Source organism: Empidonax traillii, unplaced genomic scaffold (genome assembly GCF_003031625.1).
Source record: "Empidonax traillii isolate 1590-97213 ecotype Southwest subspecies unplaced genomic scaffold, ASM303162v1 scaffold148:size1803964, whole genome shotgun sequence".
Taxonomy (NCBI): domain Eukaryota; kingdom Metazoa; phylum Chordata; class Aves; order Passeriformes; family Tyrannidae; genus Empidonax; species Empidonax traillii.
Window position 1 is genome coordinate 1,717,045 of NW_020955341.1, and position 12,598 is coordinate 1,729,642.

General features: G+C 41.6%; 1 protein-coding gene across 2 annotated transcripts in view; it reads left to right on the forward strand.

The window, feature by feature from the left end:
* The window catches only part of LMO1 (LIM domain only 1), a 57,270-nt gene that overhangs the window by 26,582 nt on the left and 18,090 nt on the right, over window positions 1–12,598 (forward strand). The window lies entirely within an intron of this gene.

The window sequence follows — 12,598 nt, forward strand, 5'->3', positions numbered from 1 at the left end:
GAGCAATAGGAGCTAGGAATAATGTAGGGTTGTTCAGGAGCTCTTTAGGTTAATAAGCGAATGTTTGTCGCTGTTTCCTCACCAAAAGCTGTGCCGAGAGCCAGCTGGGATTGCTCGCTTGACCTTTGCAGCAGAGAAGAGGAGGGCATGGCAGGGCTGGATATGTATGCTGGGAAACCAAAGCTTGTGTCTTGTGTACTAGCGAGATGTCCAGCCACATTTCCCCAGATGTGCATTTGCGTTATGAAAAGGCAAGACGGGGAAAGAAGGAATATAATGTGATTTGGAAATAACAAGGTGGACTTTGCAGCAGACCTACCCTTAATGACTTTTGTTTTCACAAGCCTGGGTTATAGATATTTAGAGTCTCTGAACTTTTTCTTGAAATATCAAAATATTTGTAGCTTTTTTTCTTTTCAGAGGGAATAAATCACCTGGTGTCATTTGACACTGGTGGATATGTTTCTTTTTTTAATAAAGAGCAAATTTTCTGTAGATTCAGTTCCTTGGTCTCGTAGAAAAATTGTATAGCATTGAAACACTAGGAATTAATCTAAAGAGCCAGTGTGAGGTGAAAATGTTCCCTATGCTTTAATTGGCACGGCCTGGTGAAAGCCAGCTCCCAGGCTGCTTCCCTCACTAACTGCCCGCCTTGTGGCAGATTGACATAATTCCCCCGTCCCTGGGGAACCATAATAGAGCACTCCCTGAAGTGCTCAAAAATCCCGGAGGGAAATAAGGATCTCTTCTTTTTTCTTTTTTTTTTTTTTTTTTAAATGGGGTTTCTGGAGTGCTTACGTTCATCCAAAGGACTGTGGCTATTAAATAGAGGGGGGTTTAAAGGTTTTTCTAATTGCCACACTTCCTCCCTCTCCCTCCTATTAAGTGGCTTTGGACAGTTACAGAACTTTGATTTCAAATTTGTCTAATCTCTTGAGATATCTAGGTAGGAAAAACTATTGTAACTGAAAATGGCTCTGATTTTTTTTCCTTTCTTCGATTTTAATAGATACGTTTAGTCTACTTTAAAAGCTTTCTGGAGAACCTTTTCTAAATGGCTAATTTAAGCTTGTCAGGTTTTAATTATAATCTCTCTATACACAAGTTAAGATGCTTAATGCTAGTGAAAAGTTCTGAATACAAAGCAAACCTGTGTCAAGTTGCAGAGCACTCTTACCCGTCTTAATTGCTTCTGGTCTGAACTTTAACCTTAACTCTCCCATCTGTCTTAGACATTCTCTTCTCTCATCAGAACCACTTTCTTTTCTGTAGAGTGCTGAGGATCTGTCTTAATTCAGCAGGAGTTTTAGTCTGGAAAAAAAAACTGCCATCAGGCTGTGGATGTTCAGCTCCTTCGTTGTCCCACTGCAGCATGAGGCATGTTTCTAGAGTGGAGTCCTGCTGCCTCAGAGAGCCCAGAGTATGCCTTTACCTCTGCTGGTATGGGACTGCTTGTGGGAGATGGGGCACCTCAGCTAAAGGAGAAGTGCCCTAGATCCCAAATGTTGTGACAACTTCTGGTCTCAGTTAAAATCTCTTCCCAGCAACATCAGGGTTTTTTTGTTTGTTTGTTTTTAGTGGTTTGTTTTGTTTTGTGTTTTGGTTTGGTTTGGTTGTTTTTTTTGTTTCTTCACAGTTTTACAGATGTGTACTTAGGCAGTTTATTCCTTTTTAGGGCAGTTGTCTGCCTCATTTTCTAGCTATGACCCAGCCTTTGCGGCAAAGGTTAGTTGCATCTTTTTCTTAGATAAGAATGAGTTTCATTCGAGCTTAGAAAATTAGCCTTGAAAATACTCAGTCAGTGCAGATTCCTTCTGGAGAGTGCATTTAAAAGTTTGAATCCAAAATTGATTTGGAAGTGCTCTAATCTAAAATAACCCTGATGTTAGCATTGTTGTCTGCAACTCCTGCTAGTCCTGGCGTTCCGGTTCAGTGTGTTGGCACACAGTTCCCTGATGCTGTGAAATTGAGACTCATCTGGAGATACAGCCTTTTCTAAAATGGATTGCAGGGCACTTAAGGCTCCTTATTTCATTAGTTCAGTGAAGGAGTTCTTTTCAGCAGTCAGGAATCTCATGATGAGGTGGACGAAAACTGAGCAAATCAAGCAGTAGGCTCCCGTGGAAATGGAGTGAAGGAAAAGCTGCTCAGTAAGTTTTTTGGCCCGGAAGTGTAGCATTTTTGGAGCTGAAGGTTAGTGGTTTAGAATTTCGTTTTAGTCTGAGGTTTCAGGCAAAGCATTAGTAGATACATATCCAGGCCAGACTTCAGAACGTACACCTCAGGAGGCTTTCAGTTCTGCACGCTGGGCAGGGTCATATGATTATTATTTTTGTCATTGTTTCCCACCAAGTGTAACCACTGGCACCTTCACGTGTGTTGGTGAGAATTAAACGGAGCATAAATAACTGAACTGAAGAGCAGGCTTCCACTTTAAGGGGATCAGTTGCTGCATGAAGCAGTGGTAATGATCCAGAGGAGCAGGATGCATTGAGGAAAAAAGTGAAGTGAGAGTACCATCCAAAGTGCAGGCAGCAGGTCATAAATTCTTGTAGTGGTAGTGGTCTGAAATTCAAGGAATAGGATTAGAGAGCTACAGTAGGTTAATGAAAATGGCTCCCTTAGGATCAGCTTGAATTCAACTCGGTGGTCAATCGTAAGAGGAGGAATGTCTTGTGCAATTCCATCTTCTCATCCATATTCCGAATACTGTGATGCTCCTGAATGCTTAATAGAGTAGAATATGCTCTGTTACGGTATACTTCATATGACTTCCAAGATGCTTTAATGCAAACTAAATGTCATGCTAACTTGCCCCAAACCCTTAGTGCTCACTTTATTTGGGAATATATGGTGAATCACAGCAGAGTTTTCAAAGCCTTTCTTGGACATTAAAAAAAAAAAAAAAAAAAAAAAAAAAGGGGAACAAAAGAGAAAGTTGTGCAATTTTACTTGTGTCTGTCTTGCTGGCTAGGGTAATAGTGCTCAAACCCTGCTTCTATACGTCACCTCAAAGGAACTCATTATAGAACGAGTATACAACAGCTAATGCCAAGAAACCACTTTTCATTCTTATCAGCATATTTTCTTGTAAAAAAGGGTAACATTAATGGCCAGCTGTGGCTTGTGAGCCCTGACTTAATCAGTCATGAATAACAAAAATTAGTTTGAGGCATATAGTTACTGGCCAACTGCAGCTATAACAAATGTTTAATGAACAGCGTCGCACTGGGGTCTGCATACCTTTTCCTGGGAATGAAAGGGGAAAATGGCCAAGAGCAGGACTTTCTCTGTCCTAATTGCGGTAGCGAAATGGGGTAGAGTAAAATTTGACAATGGAAGCAAACTGTGGCTAAGTAAGGCTTAAGTTAGACCTCGGTAAACAGAAGAACAGAAGCAATGAAGTATGTAGCCTCTGCTTTCTCTGTCTTCTCTGTCTTGGTGGCATTAGGAGAACAACAGCTTTGCTTGATACTGTTTGCAAGGTACAGCAAGTTCTTTCTGACGAACATTACACTACCCTTCATCTTGTCTTGAAATATTAAACTGCTTTTGTCAGAGCTGTTGAGTGAGGAGGGTCCTGTGTTCTCTGGGGTCAGTGCTGGGAGGGGAAGGATCCTTCCCGTTGATGGTGGGCTATACTTTGTATAAACATCTGGAGTCTTTATTAAACTGCGTGCAAGGCTGGGATATCCAGGGATCTCCTATAGTCTGATCAGATGCATTACAGAAGTCATGGGCTTTTCTCTGGTCCTTCCCATACAGGAACTGTACCTGAGTAAAATGGACTCTGGTCCTCTTTCTGTTTCCTGCTGGAAAGGGCAAGACAGTGCTGGCTCACTATCCCACTCAAACTCTCCTCTGCCTCCCAGCTACCTCTGGGTGGATAGAGGAGTTTGGAATGGGGCAAGGCAAAACTTTCAGGAGCTGGTATAGTAGGACTTCCAAGGTAATTTTAGGCCCATGGAGTCTGAGTAGGAATTCCTGTGTTGACTGCAGGTGTGGATAAATCCAGTAAAGTCACACTAGATGTGAACCATTTTTGACACCTCTTCTGAGTCTTGTTCATGTACTACTGAGGCTTATCAAAGCAGTTCCACAAATTCCATGGCCTTTCTGGAGGTTGTATACTGTCACTCAAAACTTCAGGGCTTGCAAAAGGTTAGGATATTATTTATATCTGCCGTGATACAAATTCTGCTTCACAAATCAGTATTTATTTATTTGTTACTTTCACAGTGCTTACCAATGCACACCTGAGATTGAGAGTCCCCATACACAGAGACTTAACCCAGGCACTTAGAACTGTGACCACCTCAGCTCACTCCTATGCCAGAGAAAAAACATACCACTTGGATATGTTGCGTAGGGGACAGATGGGATGCTCTCTTAATCATGTTTTTTCTTTGCTACTTTCATGAGACAAAATTCCAGTCTGCTTTATTTTTTAAGTCAGCAAACTGATTATATATTGTAAAAGATCAGTGTTTTCATGGGTGAGTAGTAATTACAGAGTAATGGCTTAAAACATTTCCTGAAGGAACATAAAGCTGTTTTTAAAAGTCAAGAGTACATTAAAAGGATTACCATGTAGATTTGATTTTTAGATAACACTAAAATGGATCCCAAATGGACTTACGAAAAGGGATGCTATCTCTTTAATGGAAAGTGCATGGTCTGACAGCTCAGCATGCAAATGGCCCTGCAAAGGACTGTCTGTTGTGTTTTTTCCTTTCAACAAGAAGAGGGGGAAATAGCTCTTCTTGTCCTTCTCCTTTCAACTTTTAATAGCGAATGCGTTGGTCTAGTTTTGCTAGGAAAGGGAGAAGAGGATAGGTTTGGGGGATAAACACATCTTTCTGAATCACTAGGGAAGTGTATTTCACTTTTTAGAAGGTTAGTCAGCAGCAATTGTATCTCTTACACAGATTGCATTAAGAAGATAGAGCCCCTCTGCATTCTCCACAGACAAATCTTTACTTGCCTCTTACATGCAAATAAATTTTAGTCCGAGTATATTTATTACACTAATCTTGAGTGGGGCATGAGCATCAATACTTGTCTTGGCAGTAAGTTTGGACAGGGGCAGGAGGGGCTGTTCTTTTCATACTACCATAACTTGCAATCATCATAGCGTTTGCTATTTCAGAGTTGCCAGCACGACTTCCTGATGATTGATGGAATAAAATATGCTTTTGGCCTGGGTAGGATTTCTTCTAGAAACATTTAAAGGAGCATATTCATATTTCATTAAATACAGAGGACCAGGATTCCAAATTCTTCTGTGGTATTGCACAAACTTTTACAGACTCCAAAAGTCTTGAGAAATTTCTATAAGCCTGCGAAAGCTTTAGATTGGATAGTCATCATTGCCTGCATTAAGGGCTGTGACAGATTGCTTCATCAGTGTACACAGAGCAGAACATCAAATGGCCATTTGGCAGTGGACACTGAAATTCTATTAAGGTTGCCGAAAGCTTAGGTTGACATTGTATATGCCTGCAAATAGGCAGAAGAAAAGATGATGATGATGATTGTGCAATGATACAGTTCTGTTCTCCTTAAAATATTCACATATATAGCATGCCAAATCTATCAGGGTGATGTTAACGTTTCACTGCCCGAGCTGAGCTCTGCTGAATCGCACATCTTTGCTTTGGTCTGGGAGTCTCAGTATGTTAAACACTCCATTTTAACTGGAAGGTGAGAATTATGTGGTATTACACACATGCCTGGAAGTAGTTGAGGACTTTTTACTTCTCAAATCCTCTTTAGGTTATTTAACTCGATATTGGGGTTTTCTGTTTAATTGTCTTTCCTTTTGTGGAAGGGAAGGTGCACAAACCCCTCCCTGTATTTAACTTTGGTACATAGGTTATTTTTAAAAGAGCTGAAAAGTGAGGGCTGAGTTCTTACCTTTGTGACCATTTGACTCAGAGACTCTTCTTCCATTGGTTTCCTTTGACCCACAAACCCACTAAATAAACAACTTTTGATCTTAGTGTCTTTTCAATGGTCACCTACAAATTGATAGGATGATGAGGAATTTGAGATGAATTTCAGGCTACTCATCCCTAATAATAATTTTCTTGTCTGTGATGTTCTTATACTGCTGAAAAGGTGATTTGAGAGTAGTCACTCCATTGCCAGACTTTTTTTCTGCTACAGACACCGAAGGAGGGAACTGGCCACCTAAGAGCAGGACCTTTGTGAGACTGTAGTAAGCTAAATTATGACTTATTGAGAAAACTTGACGAGAATGCTCTTAGATTAGGTTGAAGGCGGAAGAAATTTGCATGTCTCTTTACTGTTCCCAGGGCTTCAAGTAGTAAAAATGGATTTTACTGAAACACTGGATGTGCTAAGGATAAGCTTTGGATATATGCCAATTATGAAAAATTAACGCTCAAACAAGCATATTTTATGAGCACAGAGAAAATGTTGCTTACCATAATGATTTATAGAAACTGTTTTGCAGCAGCAATTATTATGGTCTGTGTCTGGTCCTGCTGCCATGTGTTCCTTTATAGCTACAAGTTGTCCTCTGGTACGAGTAAGAACTCTGTAATAGCGTGTAAAAGTAGTACTAGAAGACTCAAAACTTGTGGTGAAAATGAAAATACTAATCCTGAACCTCCTGTCCTGAATCAGGGCCTGCATTGGTACAGATTCAAATGATATGAATTATTATCTTGGAATTATTGTTTTGTGTATGTTCTCTCTGAGCAAATCCTTGAAAACAGGGTCTCTGCATGTGAGATGGGAGGGGGGTAAATTTAAGCCACTCGTGCAGCTTTGAGTCACTTCTAGGCAGCTGAAACTGCCAGGAGACACTAGACTCTAAAATACATTTCTCTAAAGCTTGTCATGAACTGTATGGCCAAAAAAATTACTGTGCTATTGGTCACAAGACTACAGCGTAGTTAAAATAGAAGCACTAATCCAAATGGTTCTCCTACCAACTGCCCTCTCCACCTTCTTTTTTGCCATGCTTGGGAAATCTGTTCACGAATGATTCAGAAGAAAGAATACCACAAATGAATTGCTAAAGCCACTGTAAAAATCACCTTCTGCATATTACAGCATGAAACTGGAAATGAAAAAAGATTGTGGTTACTCATTGAATAATTTTGATGAATGGTCTAAGGCTTGTTCATAAGCATTTAGTTGCAAGTACTTGGTGTTCCAAATGTAATGTTTTAATTGGATATACAGATGACACGATGAATTTCACCTTGCTGGCCATAATTCTTCAAATGAAATTCTTGGTGAAGATGCCTGAGACAGCTCACTCTCAGTTCAGTGGAAGTGCAAGGTTTGACTTGTTTCACAGGGTGTAGTATTCATAGAAGGTGAGTAATACAATACTGGGAACACAAAGTGAGTTTCTTTTTAAGGCAATGAAATTCACTGCATCTTTTTGGCAGTGACTGCCTGCATTTACTTAAATGGGTGATGCAGGACTCTAATGCTTTTAAATGATATCAGATCCTCTGATAAAAGACATAAGACTGCAGCCTATTTATTGTGATGAGACAGGAGTTAATAAGATTACTCCTACTCTTCAGTTACTTTTTCATCTTTTGCAGCCAAATGCTGGCGTTTTTGTTAGCAGGCAAAAGGAGGTCAGCTCATTTAAAAGGTGTTGATGCTAGAAACAAACATTTTTTCCCTCAAGTGGAACTCTGAAACCTAGGCTCAATTGCCCGACTGCCAAACCCCTGGTCTTTAAACCAAAATTGTTTTTAGCACTGGAATGCTCATCCCTGTAACAACCACTTACATAAATTTAAAAAAAAAAAAAAAAAAAAAAAAAAAAAAAAAAAAAAAAAAAAAAAAAAAAAAAAAAAAAAAAAAAAAGAAAGAAAAAACTTTTTTTAAAAAAAAAGAATAAATGTAATGGAAACCTACAGTAATTGTGATCTTTGCCAGCAGAGTGGTTCAGAAATGTGGTTGTGTATGAAGGCACTGCTCAAGGAAGAATTTGTGGAGATGAACAAAAATATGATTCCAGTGCAGCGTTGTGCAAGGTGCTGTCCAACAAGGCTGGAAACACTGCACTGGAGTGGTTGTCACAAAGCTTTCAGAGAGTAGATGTATTGTGTGTGTGTGTGCATGTAGTTATTTGCTGCGTTGTTGAGCAAGATTTTACGGTAAAAGTAGGTAATCTGAGGAAAAGTTTGGGGGTTTTAAAAAAGAAAAAAACCCAAACAACAACAGCAACAAACAAACAAACAAACAAAATCCCCAACAACAACAACAAAAAAAAACAACACCAAAAAACTTGTCGAGGGAAAGAGTTAAAGCCATCTGCCTGAAAGCATTGTGTAAAACATACACACAATGTTGGGGAAATAAGCCAATTATGTGAGCTTCACAGGAGGTGGGGGACTGACCTTTGTGTATAATTAGTTCTTTTATTTAAAGCAAAGATTTTGAATAGAATAACTAATTAGCTGTCATAAATGGCAAATTGAAGATTTTGGCCAGATTCCTTGGGGAGTGTGGGAGGACGTCCCTCCTCCCACCCCGTATTGTACGCTCTGGCTCTCCTCATTAGGGTTGTTTTTAGTTCTCTGCAGTGGTAATGAGGAGTGCAGTGGCGGCACTTCTCAGAGCCCCCTCTAATAAGGCATGAAATGCAGGTGGAAGAGAACTGCCTTCAGCTCCTGCAGCTCTCACTCGGCACATGTGGGTGTAGCAGAGGGCTTGGGCATGAGAGGGGGAGGCCGAGGGGGGCAGGCTGGAGGGGGGTCTGAAAAGTCCTGGTGATATCACCTGTGTTTTATGCTCTGGACTTGACTGTATAAAATACAGGCAAGCTGCAAAGCCTTGAGGCATATATCATTAGCTAGCAGTCCCCCATTACTCTTTCAGACCAATTAACCTTTAGAGTTGCATTAAAGAAATTAGGTGGTGAACTTCCATGCTTTCAGAGGGGACCGGTAGCTCCCTGGCAGACCAGAGCACTGTGGAGCCCTGCGCCGTAGGACCAGTGCAGATAACTGTTATTTAAAAGGTCTACCATTTATGAAAAGTTCCCAGGCTCTCTTGGAAACCAGGCTTTATGAACAGTGCCCTTAGAGGAACTGCAGCTGATTGCCATGTGAATAGAAATATCAGTAAAATGGCTTAGAAAAATTTAGAGGTGTACTTAGTGGACACTTGTGTTATAAAGCCAGCTGAATCATTTTACAGAAAGACCCCGACTGAGAAGATATGGGCTGATTAAAGCTTGTTTGTCCGACTGTGAATAGAGGTAAAGTTTAGATTACTCACTACAATAACAGCCTCTTTAGACACACACATAAATTTCAGTATGTCCAGAGGTGGTGTCTATAATTTTTTAATGTGTATTGGAGCTCTGAGCACTCAGAACAGGTTTAGTTTTGTATTTACCAGCAGCAAGTCTATTAAGTTGTAAAGGGCAAAGAAGGGAGTGTAGGTAGCCAGAAATAGAAAGGCTTCATCTGCTGTTTCTAAGAAAAGAGAGCACTGGATGTCTAGCAACAGGAGAGGAGAGAGCAACTTGATGGTACTTTCAGAATTTGGCAATAATCTGTTCCCTTGTGATCACGTATTTAAATGTGTGAGTGCCCAGCTGTTAATTTTTCTAGTTCTGCAACACTACGTCTCATTTTCTAATCCTCCCCCCGCACAGCACACGTGGAATTTGTTGAAGGTGACCCCCTTGTTTCTTGACAGCCCCAGTTAGACACCACATGCCCCTTATCCAATTGAACTACGTATCTTGGCGTTTTTTGGCAAACACTGGGGAGAAATTGCATAGAGAAATGAAGCAGCACCTCAGTCTTGCAGCGGGGAAATTTCCAAAAAGAAAGAGCAGTACTCCAGGTAGTTTCTGCCTGCAAAGCCCAGACTGCTTGAGGTTTGCTGGAAGCGGGAGGCAGGAGGAGGAAATCAGGGTTTGGTGTTGGCTGTGTCCTCTCTCTCTGCAAGCCTTTGGCTGTGAAAGGGGTTAAGCTTCCGAGATGCTTCTCTCTTATTGCTTGGAAATGACATGGCAAGTGTTTGAGGAACCCTTGCTGATCAAGTTTGGCAGTTTTTGAAATTTTGTTTCACGCCTTGCCTGCTGTGTCAACTCACCAGCTAATTGCAGCTGCAACTTTCGGTAGTGGCGTGTGTGCTCTGTGCAGACGGGTTGGTTGGGATGTCGGAGGGAAACCTCACAGCCCAAAATGTAATTTCAAAACACTGAACCTGACCAGCAGAGGCTGACCTTGCTCGTTATTATCTGAGTGGGAATAGCAGCTTTGAACATCATATGATCTCTGAAATGGTACCTTTTTTCATTAGAAAGCCCCCTGCTGAACACTGACCAAATACATAGCTTTTTTCCTTGCTTAAGGTACTGCTTAAAAATATATATATCTGTTCCTTTGCTAGTTATTAGAAGCAAATCAAAGTGTTACATTCCCCTTATTCGCAGAACCCTCTCATAAGACAACGGTGCTCCTGCAGTAGTGGGGAGCTGAGATGGCTGCAGGGCCACAGATGGAACAAGAACTGCCACTACAACCATCCACCTGCTTGCCACAGGAGACCCTCCTTACCTGCCCTAAATAATCAAACCAGCCTCTCCTAATGGTCCAGCCAGGGTTTCACCCCTGTACAACTGCTCTTGCTCCTGATTATGCTGCTGTTGCAGTGGAGCCCTTGCTCTGGGTGAGGGCAGATGTAACTCTGAAAGGGCAATGGTTCCAAAAGTGCTCAGGAGCCTTGGGAAGTCCCACCTGGCTGGAGGTTCTTGCATTGCTGAATCACAGAGCTGATCTCAAACCCCACCCACGTGGCAGCCTCTTGAGTGGGGGTTTCAGGTGCTCTGGTTATCTAGAATCTTTCCAGGTGTAGGATCCTCCGGTTACCTAGATGAAGCTTGGAAAAGAATTGTATGATTACTTCCCTTGTAAGAAATCTTCCTCTGCCTCTGAGGGTATGCAGCTCACATTTAGATAGTCTGTTTGTGGCGTGGGTAATGACTTGCTGGTGTCTGGGGTTCCTATCTAAAATATAATTTGCACATCTAGGTCTTAGTTTTCATAGGTGCAAACTATTTTCTTTCATCACTGGCACTGATCTTACACAGTTTGCAAATGCAAATTCGTGTACACCCTTTTCTCTGCCTCAGAACAAGGCAGCCTTTTCTCACAGTGTGCTGTTTTCCTGGTGTGGATTTGGGAAGAGCATAGAAATTACTTGAAAAGTGAAGCTTCTCTTTGCTCCTGAAATGTGTTTGGGAAAAAAAAAAAAAAAAAAGAAAAGTGCTATGTCTAGAACCACGGGGCCACTTCCCTTGTTCTCGTTAGAAACTCTCACCAGGCGCTCAAGATTTCTGCAGTCTGACCTGCAGTATATTCCATTTCTGTCACTTCCCTGTCTTCTCCCTCTTTCCAAATGTGTGTTTCTCTGTGGCTGTGTATGTGGAATTTCTCTCAGTAGCATTATGGGTTGCATGTGTGGCAGTCTAACACAGATGTAGGTTTTCACTTAATTTTGGGGGATTTCTCACTTGTGTCAAGAGTTTGCTTGTAGAGACTTTGTGAGCGGGTTTCAAGTGTGCTGCAGCAGAGGGCAGGAGGGTTCTTTAAGCCTTTAGAGTTTTTGAATGTTACTTGACCTGTCTCCGTGCTGCTGAGACCACTTTGATTACAAATGGATCGATACCTCGCTGTTTGTGTAGAGGTGTCTTAAGTGCTATTGTCATCTGCTCGCAGCTCTGACGAAGCAATTATTACTGTAGGAGTGGTGGGTTTACATGTGCTGACCATTAGGCACTCTAAGGTCACCCCGGCTTTTAAGGAAAGCAGCGAATGTCATGACAGTGCCACTGACTCGTCCTCTCTAGTTAAGGGATTGTTAATAATTCCATTATCAAGCTGCTGCTTTCTGGAACATCCAATGCTTCCTACAGAAATGGCAGATTAACTTCGTGTAAGAGTATACAGCCAGTGGCACCTGCTACTGTGGCCAGTGTGTCCCCTCTAATCATCTCTGTGTTGGTTAAGCCCACAATGTACTTGTTACAGGCCCAGCATTGTCATTGTCAGTACACCAGTAAAAATAAAAATCATAACAAAGTAAGTTGTAACAAAAGTCATAACAAAGTAAGTTAAGGCTCCAGAGAAAATGGAACTCTGGCATAGCAGCGAATATTTCTTTCATAATTTCCTGGCCCTTTCCTCCCTCACAGTACAATCCTTGTTTATTTTTCCACCTTGTCTGTTCATTCCATAAAGTCCTTTCTTGCCCCCCTCTTAAACTGAGAAGGCTGACAGGTATCACAGCTGTGTCAGCGCTCACATGTTGCTTGGAGGAGAGGAAAAAGCTGGAGACAGCATTGTGAGGGTGGTGGCCACAGCAAGTCTCCACCAGTCTCGTGACTTGAGAGTCCTATCACCACCACCTCATACCCAGCTAGCTTGTCCTTGCTTTGCAGTCCCAGCAGGGTTTTCCAGGGCAGAAGCAACTCCTGGCTTTTTACTGCTTCTCCAGTGATGCAAGAGCAGGAGGAAAGCTCTGGTTTGCTTAAGGAGTATGGTTTCACTAGTGGAAGAGGGGCACTGGTTGGGTTATTCTC